The 13,439-nt window shown below is 43.5% G+C and overlaps 1 protein-coding gene across 7 annotated transcripts in view; it reads right to left on the reverse strand.

The window, feature by feature from the left end:
- Window positions 1–13,439, reverse strand: part of LOC144608148 (calmodulin-binding transcription activator 1-like) — an 863,868-nt gene that overhangs the window by 261,670 nt on the left and 588,759 nt on the right. The window lies entirely within an intron of this gene.

A 13,439-nucleotide genomic window follows, 5' to 3' on the forward strand; every position in this document is an offset into this window, starting at 1 on the left:
AACACTCAATTGGCAGTAAAATATTACCACATTCTGGGGTCACGAGAGGCACGATAGAAATGCAATTACGCTTTCAGTAATCAAATGGCTGAATAATTTACGAATGATTCATTGGAGATGACAGCATACAAGAGAGTAGGATTTGAACGTTGGGAGCACGAGTGGGTAAGACTTGAGAATAAGGGATCAAGATGGGGGAGACACAGAGAAGGAAATTAGGGCTACAAGGGATTAGGTCAGCGAGATGGAATTAAATAGAAAGTGGAAATTGTTTCTGATATGCCTCCGAGCAATTTGCGTGCTCCTATCACTGTTTGATGTTAAAACTGCCCGTCTAATGGATGCACGATTTAACTTGGAATTGGTACCTGTCAACCATGAGCATCCATCCAAATGTGTCGAATCACATGCAGCAAGGAGGAGACTGTAGCCAGTGACTATGAAGACAGATTTTAATTTGCTATCAATCACTGTCCACTGGCTCCCAAGCCTTTCCTAGTACTCATTTTTCATGTTACGTTTATTTGAATCCCCTCTTGGTAAGCAACTGGGCCAAATTAATTTGGTTAAGAATTTAATGTTTATTATATTTTCTTTAAAGGGGAAAGCAGCAGGAGGTGTTTAGTAATGAACAAGGTTTAACAGCCTGTACGATTAGCAGAGTAAGTGTGAAAGAATTCTCTGCCTCAGAAGGCAGTGGAGGCCAATTCTCTGAATGCATTCAAGAGAGAGCTGGATAGAGCTCTTAAGGATAGCGGAGTCAGGGGGTATTGGGAGAAGGCAGGATCGGGGTACTGATTGAGAATGATCAGCCATGATCACATTGAATGGCGGTGCTGGCTCGAAGGGCCGAATGGCCTCCTCCTGCACCTATTGTCTATTGTCTATTGTCTATTGAAAATGCTCCTGGGGTGGCAGTTCACCCATGGCTTCTCTTTTTCTGCTGGTTTCTGTTCCCTATACATTGTCAAACCATCCATGGGGCAGGCACTTACCACCTGGTTGAATCCTGTAGGAAGGAACTGCAGATGCTGGTTTACACCGAAGATAGACACAAAATGCCGGAGTAATTTGGCGGGACAGGCAGCATCTCTGGGGAGAAGGAATGGATGGCGTTACGGGTCGAGACCCTTCTTCAGATTCACTCATAGAACATCACCTATTCCTTCTCTCCAGAGATGCTGCCTTCCCCACTGAGTGACTCCAGCAATTGGTGTCTATCTTACGTGGTTGAATCTTGCCTCAAACCAAAGAGAATACAATTGTTACTCTCATGACCACAATACCTAAATTGAATTGTTAAGGTTTAGAGGGCATTCAGCATTGTTGTGTCGAGGCTTTGACACATATTCTCATTCACAATCAACGACTCCCGTTCTATGTCCATAAACATTTCAATTCCACATTCATGTGTGTCGCTGAATGAAAAGATTTCTCTTCACGTTGACAGTTCTGGACAAAACCCAGTGGTGTCACTTCATGTTCCAAGATAGCACAGAGGAGGCCAAGATCATTTCATTATTGAGGAGCAGGGTAATTTCAAAGAATGGCACCGTCCGAGGACGCAGTGTTAAGTGGTACCGTGCATCTACAAGGAACAGTGCCTCACATATGGATCTACTGGGAAATAATAGTCATATGTCTAACCTAGATGTTTATGAAGACCAAGCCTCCACTCCATGTGCTTGTGTGGCACTGAAGGTGAACTGGACTTTTAGAGACGCTGTCTCTCGGCAAGGATATTAAATCGGGACCTGCCTGGCAGCTCTGGTGCATATAAAATATTCCCGAAGAGCAGCAGGGGATTTCTGCCCAGTATTCTGGCCAATATTATCCCTCAACTAAATCTGATCAGCAGATCATCTTACTGCTTGTTGATGGCTATACGTCACAACGTCACAGCGCCACAACATCACAGCGGTAGAGTTGATGCCTTACAGCACCAGAGACCCAGGTGCGATACTGACTGTGGGTGCTGTCTGCACAGAGTTTGTACGTTCTCCCCATGACCTGTGTGGGTTTTCTCTGGAAAGCTCCAGGTTCCTCCCACACTCCAAAGACGTACAGGTTTGTAGGCTAATTGGCTTGGTATAATTGAATTTGTGAATTATTAATTGTCCCTCGTGCATGTAGGATAGTATTAGTGTGCGGGGATCGTTGGTCGGCGTGGACTTCGTGGGCCGAAGGGCCTGTTTCTGTGCTGTATCTCCAAACTAAACTAAACTAACTATATTTCTGTTCTGATGAAGAGTCTTCAGTCTGAAACTTTAATTCTGTTTTTTGTTCCACAGAAGCTGTCTGAACCACTGAGCATTTCCAGCATTTTCTGCTTTTATTTCACATTTCCAGCATCTACAGTTCTTTTGATTTTTATTATCTATACTTCAAAGTATTTTAAAGTGATATAAATGCTTTGGGATTTCCAGAGGTTTTGAAGTGTTCAGTGAACAGTGAACACTTTGTTCTTTCTTTGCTCTCTCAGGGACAGTGAATAGTACTCAGATACTCCAGGGTGCCATGTGTGTACATCTTGGCACAACATGAACTACTGAATCTGGGGCATTGTATAACCACGGTTCTCATACCCACCAAACTAACTTAAAGATAGTACCTGAACATTCTGCAGATTGTTCAGCAACATAGCACCAATTTAAGTACTTATGAAAGAATTTGATAAGATTTCAACTAAACTACTAATTTACGTAGTAGAAGGGTCTCGACCTGAAAAGTCACCCATTCCTTCTCTCCTGACACGCTGCCTGTCCCGCTGAGTTACTCCAGCATTTTGTATCTGTCTTCGGTGTCTGCAGTTCCTTCCTACTAATTTACGTATTTTGGAGGTTTGCCAAAGAATAAAGACAATAAGAATGGTGAAAGTGGATTATCTTAATCTAATTAATCAGGGAAGGGAAGTGTTGAGGGGATTTATTCTACTACACTAATTAATCGTGTGGACAGTTTCTACAATCGGTGACCAGGATACAGTACTTCTCCCAGTCAATCTAGATGTGTGTGGCTGGACATTGAGTGCAAACAATTGGATAACCGGGATGAGTCCAATCCCATACCCCTGACATTCCAACACTTGGATCATCTTTTTGAAGCAAAAATCAGTGGACAACGGATGTGAAGGGTGTTACTTCCAGGAATCCAGGAATTTAGTATTCCATTCTCAAGGGCACTGGGGCGAATTGCAGGAAAGCAGATTCCTCTACAGGCAAGATCAGCCAACTATCCAACATCAATGTACGCAGCGGTAGAGGTGCTGACTCACAGCGTCAGAAACCCGGGTTCGATCCTGACTACGGGTGCTGTCCGTACGGAGTTTGTACGTTCCCCCTGTGATCTGTGCGTGTTTTCTCCAGGATCTCCGGTTTCCTCCCACACTCCAAAGACATACAGGTTTGTAGGTTAATTTGCCTTGGTAAAATTGTAAATTGTCCCTAGTGTGTGTAGGATAGTGTTAATGTGCGGGGATCGCTAGTCGGCTCGGACTCGGTGGACCGAAGGGCCGGTTTCCGCGCTGTATCTATAAACCAAACTAAACCAGTGCCTTTATGCCCTAGTTTAAATCATGGCAGTCCCCAGCTAAACACAGAAGGAACCACCTTCCTGTTGCCAAGTTCGACCAATGGGATTAAATGGATCAGCTGCATCTCACAAAGGTGCTCGACAAGTTTTTTTGTGTTGCTTCACTCTGTTTTACTATATACTCTTTGACCATTTCTATTCCATGTTTAGTTATTTTAATAATTTTAGCAGGCTTGGGTTAGAAGTAAAAAGAAGCACATGGTGATCATGTTTCTGCTGCCACATTATGTCATATCACAGCATAACATCTTGTGACATATGTCATATTTAAAAAAAAGGCACATTCTGTTACTGTCATGGTGTGATAACACATTAGGAGGCATAAAAAAAATCTGGATGTTATTTAAAACATTCCCATTTGGCTTCTACCAAGAATACTTTCATTAAGATGACAATTACTGAAGTGATAGATGCTCTGGTGAGGTCTCAAGTTACTCATACTTTTATTACCAATTCAAAACACTGCCAGCCTGTCCATCAAATTTATCGTGTATTAGCATAATGCAAAAAAAATGTTGCATTTTCATCAGGGCTCTTTTAGTCTCGAAATGAATAAGTTAATTGGGGGAAGATCTAATGTTTCAGTGGAGAATTTCCGAACAAGCAACGGAAGCAAGAAGGCAAGAAAGCTGAGCATTAGAACAAGGCCGATACACTTAGTACAATTGTGAGGAATTGTTTGCAGCAGCAGAGGTGGTATCTTGCATGAGATAAAGAATCCCTTCCCTCTCAAAAAGGAGAAAAATGATCTAATTTTACTACTTAAAAGAACAAAAGTGAATTTCTGCAGGAAGGAACTGCAGATGCTGGTTTAAACCGAAGATAGACACAAAAAGCTGGATTAACTCAGCGGGTCAGACATCATCTCTGGGGAAAAGGAATAGGTGACATTTCGGGTCGAGACACCTTCTTCAGAATTTCTCCCTGGTGTCTTTGTTTTGTGGGGGTCATTGACATTTATTGCCTATCCCAAGTTCACATGTCACAGTAACATAGGGTAAGGGTTTTGGGATACAGATGAAGGGATGAGGTGAAGTAATGTGTTTCAAAGTCAGGGCAGTGTGACAATTGAAGAGGAAATTGCAGTTGCTTGCTGTCTTGCCTTGATTGGTGGTAAAGTCTACGGGGTTTGGAAGGTGCTGGCAGAGTAGCCTTAGTGAGCTGCTGCATAGTATGTTGTAGCTGATAAACATTGCAGCAACTGTTCACTGAGGATGAAGGCATAAATATTCAAGATGGTGGATAATAATAATAATAATAATAATGCATTTTATTTATATAGCGCTTTTCATATACTCAAAGACGCTTTACACAGATTTTGAGAACATAGGGAAATGAATAAATAGATAAATAAGTAAATAAATAAATGAACAGAGAAAGGAGACAGAAGGTGAGGTGACCTTGAGTGGTTGAAGGCAGTACTGAACAGGTGAGACTTCAGCGATGTTTTGAATGTGGTGAGTGTGGAGGAGTCTCTAACGGTTTGGGGTAGTGAGTTCCATAGGGTGGGAGCAGCGATGGAGAAAGCCCTGTCCCCCCAGGATCTGAGTTTCGTCCGGATGTGGGGGGATTGGAGATTGGCAGCGGCAGAGCGGAGGGCGCAAGTGGGAGTGTGCCTGTGGAGGAGGTCGGTCAGGTAGGATGGGGCCAGGTTATGGAGGGCTTTGTAGGTTATGAGGAGGATTCTGTACTGGATTCTCTGGGGGATGGGGAGCCAGTGGAGTTTATAAAGGACGGGGGTGATATGGTCACGGATCGAGGTGTGTGTGAGTAGACGGGCAGCGGAGTTTTGAATGTATTGAAGTTTATTGATGATTTATGAGGGTGCGCCATAGAGGAGGCTGTTGCAGTAGTCCAGACGGGAGGTGATGAAGGCGTGGATGAGGGTTTCTGCAGCTGTGGAGGAGAGGGATGGACGGAGACGGGCAATGTTTTTGAGGTGGAAGAAGGCTGTCTTTGTGATGTGTTTGATGTGTTTGTCGAAGGAGAGGGTTTGATCAAGGATGATTCCAAGATTCCGGATGTGAGGTGAGGTGGATACTGGGAGACCATCAATGTTGAGGATGAAGTTTTGGGTGGATTTGGTGAGCGTTTTTGGACCAATGATGATGATTTCAGATTTGTTGCAATTGAGTTTGAGGAAGTTTGATTGAAGCCAAGATTTTATTTCAGTAATGCAGTTTGTCAGTGTAGAGTGTGTGGTGGGGGAGATTGACTTGGTGGAGATGAGGAGCTGGATATCATCGGCGAAGCAGTGGAAGTTGAGACCATGACGGCGGATTAATTGACCAAGGGGGAACAGGTAGAGGATGAAGAGGAGGGGGCCAAGGACTGAGCCTTTGGGGACACCTTGGGGGAGGGGAGCGGTGGGGGATTTACAGTTGTTAATGGAGATGAACTGGTGTCTGTCAGAGAGGTAAGATTTGAACCAGGATAGGGCTGTGCCGGTGATGTTAAGGGAGGTTTCAAGTCGGGTGACGAGAATGGAGTGATTTATGGTGTCAAAGGCGGCGCTGAGGTCAAGTAGGATGAGGATGTTGAGGTTGCCAGCGTCGGAGGAGAGGAGAATGTCGTTTGTGATTTTGAGGAGCGCAGTTTCAGTACAGTGGTTTGAGCGGAATCCGGATTGGAAAGTTTCATACAGGTTATTGGTAGAGAGGTGGTATTTGAGTTGGGAAGCTACAGCACGTTCCAAAACTTTGGACAGAAAGGGTAGGTTGGAGATTGGTCTGAAGTTGTTTGGGGTGTCACGGTTTAGACCAGGTTTTTTCAGAATGGGGGTGACAGCAGCGATTTTGAGGGATGGCGGGACGATGCCAGTGGACAGGGAGGGGTTTATTGTTGCAGTGATAAGTGGAGAGAGAGCAGGAAGGCAGGCCTTGACAAAGCTGGAGGGGATGGGGTCCAGAGAGCAGGTGGCAGTTTTTATTCCTGTGAAGAGGTCAGAGAGGTCGGTGGTGGAGACTGGGGAGAACTGAGACAGGGGTTGACAGGATAAGGCGGAGCAGGTGGTTTGAGGGGGAGCAGGTGCGTTGGTGGTTAAGGAGCTGTAGATGTTGTCTATTTTGCTTTGGAAGAATGAAAGGAAAGTGGTGCATTTGTCAACTGTGAATGATTGGGAGATGGTGTCCAGGGGGCTGAGGAGTTTGTTTATTGTAGAGAAGAGTGTTTTGGGGTTTCCGGAGCCAGAGTGAATTATTTGAGAGTAGTAGGTGGAGTGGGCACGGGAGAGGGCATCTTTATAGTGCTGTATGTGATCTTTGTAGGCTTGGGAGTGAATTGTGAGACCTGTTTTGTTGCGGAGTCTTTCAAGTTGGCGGGCATGAGTTTTCATCACGCGGAGTTCAGGGGTAAACCAGGGAGCAGAGTGGGTGAAGGAAACTGTTTTGGTTTTTATAGGTGCAAGCTGGTCGAGGCAGGAGGAGAGAGTGCGGTTGTAGTAGTCAGTGAGGTCAGAGGGGCTGTGGAGGTCAACGAAGGGAGAGTCGGACATTATTTCAGAGAGGGAGGATGAGAGCGAGGTAGGTGAAACAGAGTTCAGCTTGCGGAAGTTTATTTTAGATGAACTGCCAATCCAATACTCTGGGCGGCATGGTGGAGCAGCAGTAGAGTTGTTGACTTACAGCACCAGAGACCCGGGTTCGATCCTGACTACGGGTGCTGTTTGTACGTAGTTTGTACGTTCTCCCTGTGTACTGCGTGGGGTTTCTCCAGGATAGAAACATAGAAACATAGAAAATAGGTGCAGGAGTAGGCCATTCAATATGATCATGGCTGATCATCCAGCTCAGTAACCCATACCTGCCTTCTCTCCATACCCCCTGATCCCTTTAGCAAAAAGGGCCACATCTAACTCCCTCTTAAATATAGCCAATGAACTGGCCTCAACTACCTTCTGTGGCAGAGAATTCCACAGACTCACCACTCTCTGTGTGAAGAAATGTTTTCTCATCTCGGTCCTAAAAGACTTCCCCCTTATCCTTAAGCTGTGACCCCTGGTTCTGGACTTCCCCAACATCGGGAACAATCTTCCCGCATCTAGCCTCTCCAACCCCTTAAGAATTTTATATGTTTCTATAAGATCCCCCCTCAGTCTTCTAAATTCCAGCGAGTACAAGCCTAGTCTATCCAGTCTTTCTTCATATGAAAGTCCCGCCATCCCAGGGATCAATCTAGTGAACCTTCTCTGTACTCCCTCTAAGGCAAGAACGTCTTTCCTCAGATTAGGAGACCAAAACTGCACACAATACTCCAGGTGCGGTCTCACCAAGGCCCTGTACAACTGCAGTAGAACCTCCCTGCTCCTAAACTCAAATCCTCTTGCTATGAATGCCAGCATACCATTCACTTTCTTCACTGCCTGCTGCACCTGCACGCTTGCTTTCAATGACTGGTGCACCATGACACCCAGGTCACGTTGCATCTCCCCTTCTCCTAATCGTTCACCATTCAAGTAATACTCTGCTTTCCGGTTCTTGCCGCCAAAGTGGATAACCTCACATTTATCCACATTATATTGCATCTGCCATGCATTTGCCCACTCGCCTAATCTATCCAAGTCACTCTGCAGCCTCCTAGCATCCTCCTCGCAGCTAACACTGCCACCCAGCGTCGTGTCATCCGCAAACTTAGAGATGTTGCATTCAATTCCCTCGTCCAAATCATTAATATACACTGTAAATAACTGGGGTCCCAGCACTGAGCCTTGCGATACCCCACTAGTCACTGCCTGCCATTCCGAAAAGGACCCGTTTATTCCTACTCTTTGCTTCCTGTCCGCCAACCAATTTTCTATCCACCTTAACACTGAACCCTCAATACCGTGTGCTTTAAGTTTGTACACCAATTTCTTATGTGGGACCTTGTCGAAGGCCTTCTGAAAGTCCAGATATAACACATCGACTGGTTCTCCCTTATCCACTCTACTAGTTACATCCTCGAAAAATTCTATAAGATTCGTCAGACATGATTTGCCTTTTGTAAATCCATGCTGACTTTGTCCGATGATTTCACCACTTTCCAAATGTGATGCTATCACATCTTTAATAACTGACTCTAGCATTTTCCCCACTACCGATGTTAGGCTAACTGGTCTATAATTCTCCGTTTTCTCTCTCCCTCCCTTTTTAAAAAGTGGGGTTACATTAGCTACCCTCCAGTCCTCAGGAACTACTCCAGAATCTAAGGAGTTTTGAAAAATTATCACTAATGCATCCACTATTTCTGAGGCTACTTCCTTAAGCACTCTGGGATGCAGCCTATCTGGCCCTGGGGATTTATCTGCCTTTAATCCATTTAATTTACCTAACACCACTTCCCGACTAACCTGGATTTCCCTCAGTTCCTCCATCTCATTAGACCCCCGGTCCCCCGCTATTTCCGGCAGACGGTTTATGTCTTCCTTAGTGAAGACAGAACCAAAGTATTTGTTCAATTGGTCTGCCATCTCTTTGTTCCCTATGATCAATTCACCTGTTTCCGACTGCAAGGGACCTACATTTGTCTTAACTAATCTTTTTCTCTTCACATATCTATAAAAGCTTTTGCAGTCAGTTTTTATGTTCCTTGCCAGTTTTCCCCTCATAATCTATTTCCCCTTTCCTAATTAAGCCCTTTGTCCTCCTCTGCTGGACTCTGAATTTCCCCCAGTCCTCTGGTATGCTACTTTTTCTGGTTAATCTGTATGCTTCATCTTTTGTTTTAATACTATCCTTGATTTCCCTTGTTAGCCACGGATGCACTACCTTTCCTGGTTTGTTCTTTTGCCAAACTGGGATGAACACTTGTTGTAGTTCATCCATGCGACCTTTAAATGCCTTCCATTGCATGTCCACCGTCAACCCTTTCAGCATCAATTGCCAGTCTATCTTGGACAATTCATGCCTCATACCCTCAAAGTTACCTTTCTTTAAGTTCAGAACACTTGTTTCTGTATTGACTTTGTCACTCTCCATCCTAATGAAGAACTCCACCATATTATGATCACTCTTGCCCAAGGGGCCTCGCACAACAAGACTGCTAACTAACCCTTCCTCATTACTCAATACCCAGTCTAGAATGGCCTGCTCTCTCGTTGGTTCCTCGACATGTTGGTTTTGAAAACCATCTCGCAAACATTCCAAGAAATCCTCTTCCTCAGCACCTCTGCCAGTTTGGTTCACCCAATCTATATGTAGATTGAAGTCACCCATTATAACTGCTGCACCTTTGGTGCATGCATTTCTAATTTCCTGCTTGATGCCATCCCCAACCTCACTACTGCTGTTAGGTGGCCTGTACACAACTCCCACTAGCATTTCCTGCCCCTTAGTGTTTCGCAGCTCTACCCATATCGATTCCACATCCTCCGAGCTAATGTCCTTCCTTTCCATTGCGTTAATCTTCGGTTTCCTGCTACACTCCAAAGACGTGCAGGTTTGTAGGTTAATTAGCTTGGTATAAATGTAAATCATTCCTAGTGTGTGTAGGAATGTGTAAATTGGCAGGGATCGCTGGTCGGCGTGGACGCGGTGGGCTGAAGGGCCCGTTTCTACGCTGTATCTCTAAACTAAACTAAACTAAGTTATTGTGTCTCAGTTGAAGTTGAGCGTCTTTAGTTGCTGAACCTGCAGTTACCCAGTCCATCACGGTACTGATTTCTGTTTTGTAGATTGTAAAAAGACCTCAGAAAATTAGCCATTCATTGCAGGATGGCGAGTGTATGGCCTGCACCTGTAGTCGCGACAATTATGTGGCTGGTCTGGCTGAGAATTAGCCAGTGGCGACTGCTCAAATCTTGACGATGGGATTGGTGTTGAATGCCCAAAATTAGATTGTTAAATTCTGTCTTGCTGTCGATGATCATTGTCTGGGAGAAATGACCCGGAATGCTGATACATTACCATGTGTCTTAATGCATGTTTCATTTTGTTTGTTGTCTTTTCAACATTACGAAAGTGACTGTTCTCCGAGAATATTTTATAGCCTGGAAATACCTTGTGTGTCATGAAGTGTCGCAGGAGAGCAAATCACGTCTTCCTTTTTCATGTGTCTCGGTGTTTTCAACCTGTGTTTCTGATCTACCATTTGCATTCTGTCTTAATATTTACTAGTAAGATGCTTAGGAGCAGTGCAAAGAGGGATGGCTTTCTGAGCCACAACTGTGAGAACTCACAGTAGATCTTCATTCTGTATCTAACTTGTAACACATCTACCCAGGGAGCGTTTGACAGTCGCGTATGAATGGAGCTTCATTCTGCATCTAATCACTACTGTACGTGCCCTGGATTTATTTTTGGATGTATAGAAGCTTCACTCTACATGTTACCCTTGTTCTACCTGTCCTGAGAAAGTTCAATGCAGCAGGAAGGAAGGAGATTTATTCTATCCCCAACCTTGAAATGCTTGATGCTGACGATGGAAGGTATTCCACTTGTGAGTATTAACACGGCTACTAACCTTGAAGAGCACAAAATTCACACAAGAAGTTATAGAGAAACAAGCGATTGGTGCCAGAAGCATGCAGCTTGACAGGTCTGCAATTCAAGCACAAATTGAGAGTACTTGCAATTTTAATATTTAATACTTTCTGCCGGAGCCAGGCTGGGCGGTACAGAACTCCCATTTTTGATCACAAATCTCGACATGTGCCACGATTGCTCATTCTGATTATTCAAGTAGATCTTATCAATCAAAGCAATGAATTTTTCACACAGCCGCTGTGAGCATGATGTTGTTTTGATGAGTGGCATGTCATTTTTATCCTTCCTCCAACCACTACAAAAAAGAGTTATTTCCAAAATTAGGAATCAATAATAAAAAATTAATTTCAAAAGAGCATTTCAACGGCCTTTCCCTAAACCTGAAATCCTCCAAAGCTGTTTGGTGATGCTGCTGAGATGTTAAAATTTCATCAGATTTTTGAAGTTCGAAGCAATCGTGGCTTATTTATGGAATAATGGACACCCGGGAGACAGAAAGAGGCTAAAATCCAATCAAGGGGTTTAGATGGTTTAAATATAGAATGGGAGTTAGTGGTAACAATCTAACATTCATGTATAGAATAACTGAGATCTGGGAGTGTAATCTAATTGAGAGATTCAAGTGATTTCTGTACAGAGTAACAGTAAATCAACATTGAGTTACAGGCCACAGTTTAACGAGGGTTTATATATGGAATAAATGGCACCCAGGAATGCGTTTGGGGCTAGAATTTAATCAAAGAAATTAGGTGCTGAATATCGAATCTGTATATAATGGGCACCAAGTTGTGAGCTGTAGGCTGGAATCTAATCACGGAGTTTGGATTGTTTAAATGAAAAAAATAACTCATTCAGGGAGTCACGTGCTAGGATCTAATTAAGACATTGGGGTACCTTGTATGTAAAAGAGGAAACAGTGGCCATATAAAACTGAAGGAAGAATTTCAGGTTTTATCACATCATAATTTGTATCTGTTCTCCTTGAAAAGTAATAATCCAGGGAAGCATTAGGCAGCAAACACTGACAACCTTTATTTAATAATCAAAAAATGATCTGCGCTGGAGATGAAATGTATTTCCAATACATGCCCACTGAACGAGGCACAGTCAGTTCAGATCCAGAATGCCATTCTTAGAAATTTAGCACCATTCTTGGAAATTCAGCTTGCACAGTATCTGATGGGTATCGTTCATTTCCTGCACAAAATGCCCAGTGGGCAGTTTCAGTGAGGTTCAATGACATGGGCTGTGGGTTGATGGCCATTGAGAACCAATGGAGACTGTTCAAATGTTCCCGATCTTACCCCACATTGATAACTATTCAGTGACTCCGAATTTCGTTGTACTTTGATTATCTCATTTATCTTGAAGAATGAAAGGCCAATGTCAATATAGATGTTTCAAGGGACATCTGAAGGAATTCAGATCAATTCTGCCACAAGTACTGCAGTCAAAAGGCATCAAAAGAAGGCTGACATTGATTTCTCTCTTTCTGCACTCCTACGCTGAACTCATTTGTTAAACCAATCTCAAACCACTTCCAGAATCATTTCAAAAGAATGACTTGAATTTGTTTCTGCCTGAGGTATTTATTGCTAAACCTAATTCTGATTATTTAACATTTTCAATAGGCGAGCCTTCACAAAGCTTTAATCAATAATAACACCTTGAAGAGAAAAGGGAAAGCTGAAGATGGATATAAAATGAATGCATAGAACAAAGCGCAGCCCAAACAGTGATTTAATGCTCATGCCCGTGACATGAATGTACTTCACTTCACAGCCTTTCTGTGGGAACAAGGATGTGCCCATACACCAACTGGTGATAAGTGTTATAAATTATGAAAGGAAAGTGAAAATTATGATTTTTGTTTAAGGCCTTTCATGATCTTAGGATATCCCAACGCATGTTATAGCCAATCTGATATCTTTGTTTCCAGTCTGAAGAAGGGTCTCGACCCGAAACGTCACCCATTCCTTCTCTCCAGAGATGCTGCCTGTCCCGCTGAGTTACTCCAGCGTTTTGTGTCAATCTTTGTTTCAAGTACAGTTGCTGTCATATTCTAGGAAATGCTAATGCTAAAAGGCTGACTATATCACCGGAAGAAAATATGTCCAATACAATGTCTTTTGTACATGGAATACCGTGTTCTATTCTTCACATTGTACGTCAGTAAAGCAATATCTACCATGCAAACAGTTATTTGGTCGGGAAGCCTATTGTAACCCGAGGAGGACCTGTATGTGCTTATGTGAAAAAAACTGAGTGGGAGGAATCCTTGCCAAAAAATTGAAATCTGCCTACTACTTACCACTGCTCTGTCTTTTCTGACACATATGACTCACTCACCAATATATGTTGATTAAGGGATAATATTGGCACTGGAAC

Source organism: Rhinoraja longicauda, chromosome 30 (assembly GCF_053455715.1).
Source record: "Rhinoraja longicauda isolate Sanriku21f chromosome 30, sRhiLon1.1, whole genome shotgun sequence".
NCBI classification, from domain to species: Eukaryota; Metazoa; Chordata; class Chondrichthyes; order Rajiformes; family Arhynchobatidae; genus Rhinoraja; species Rhinoraja longicauda.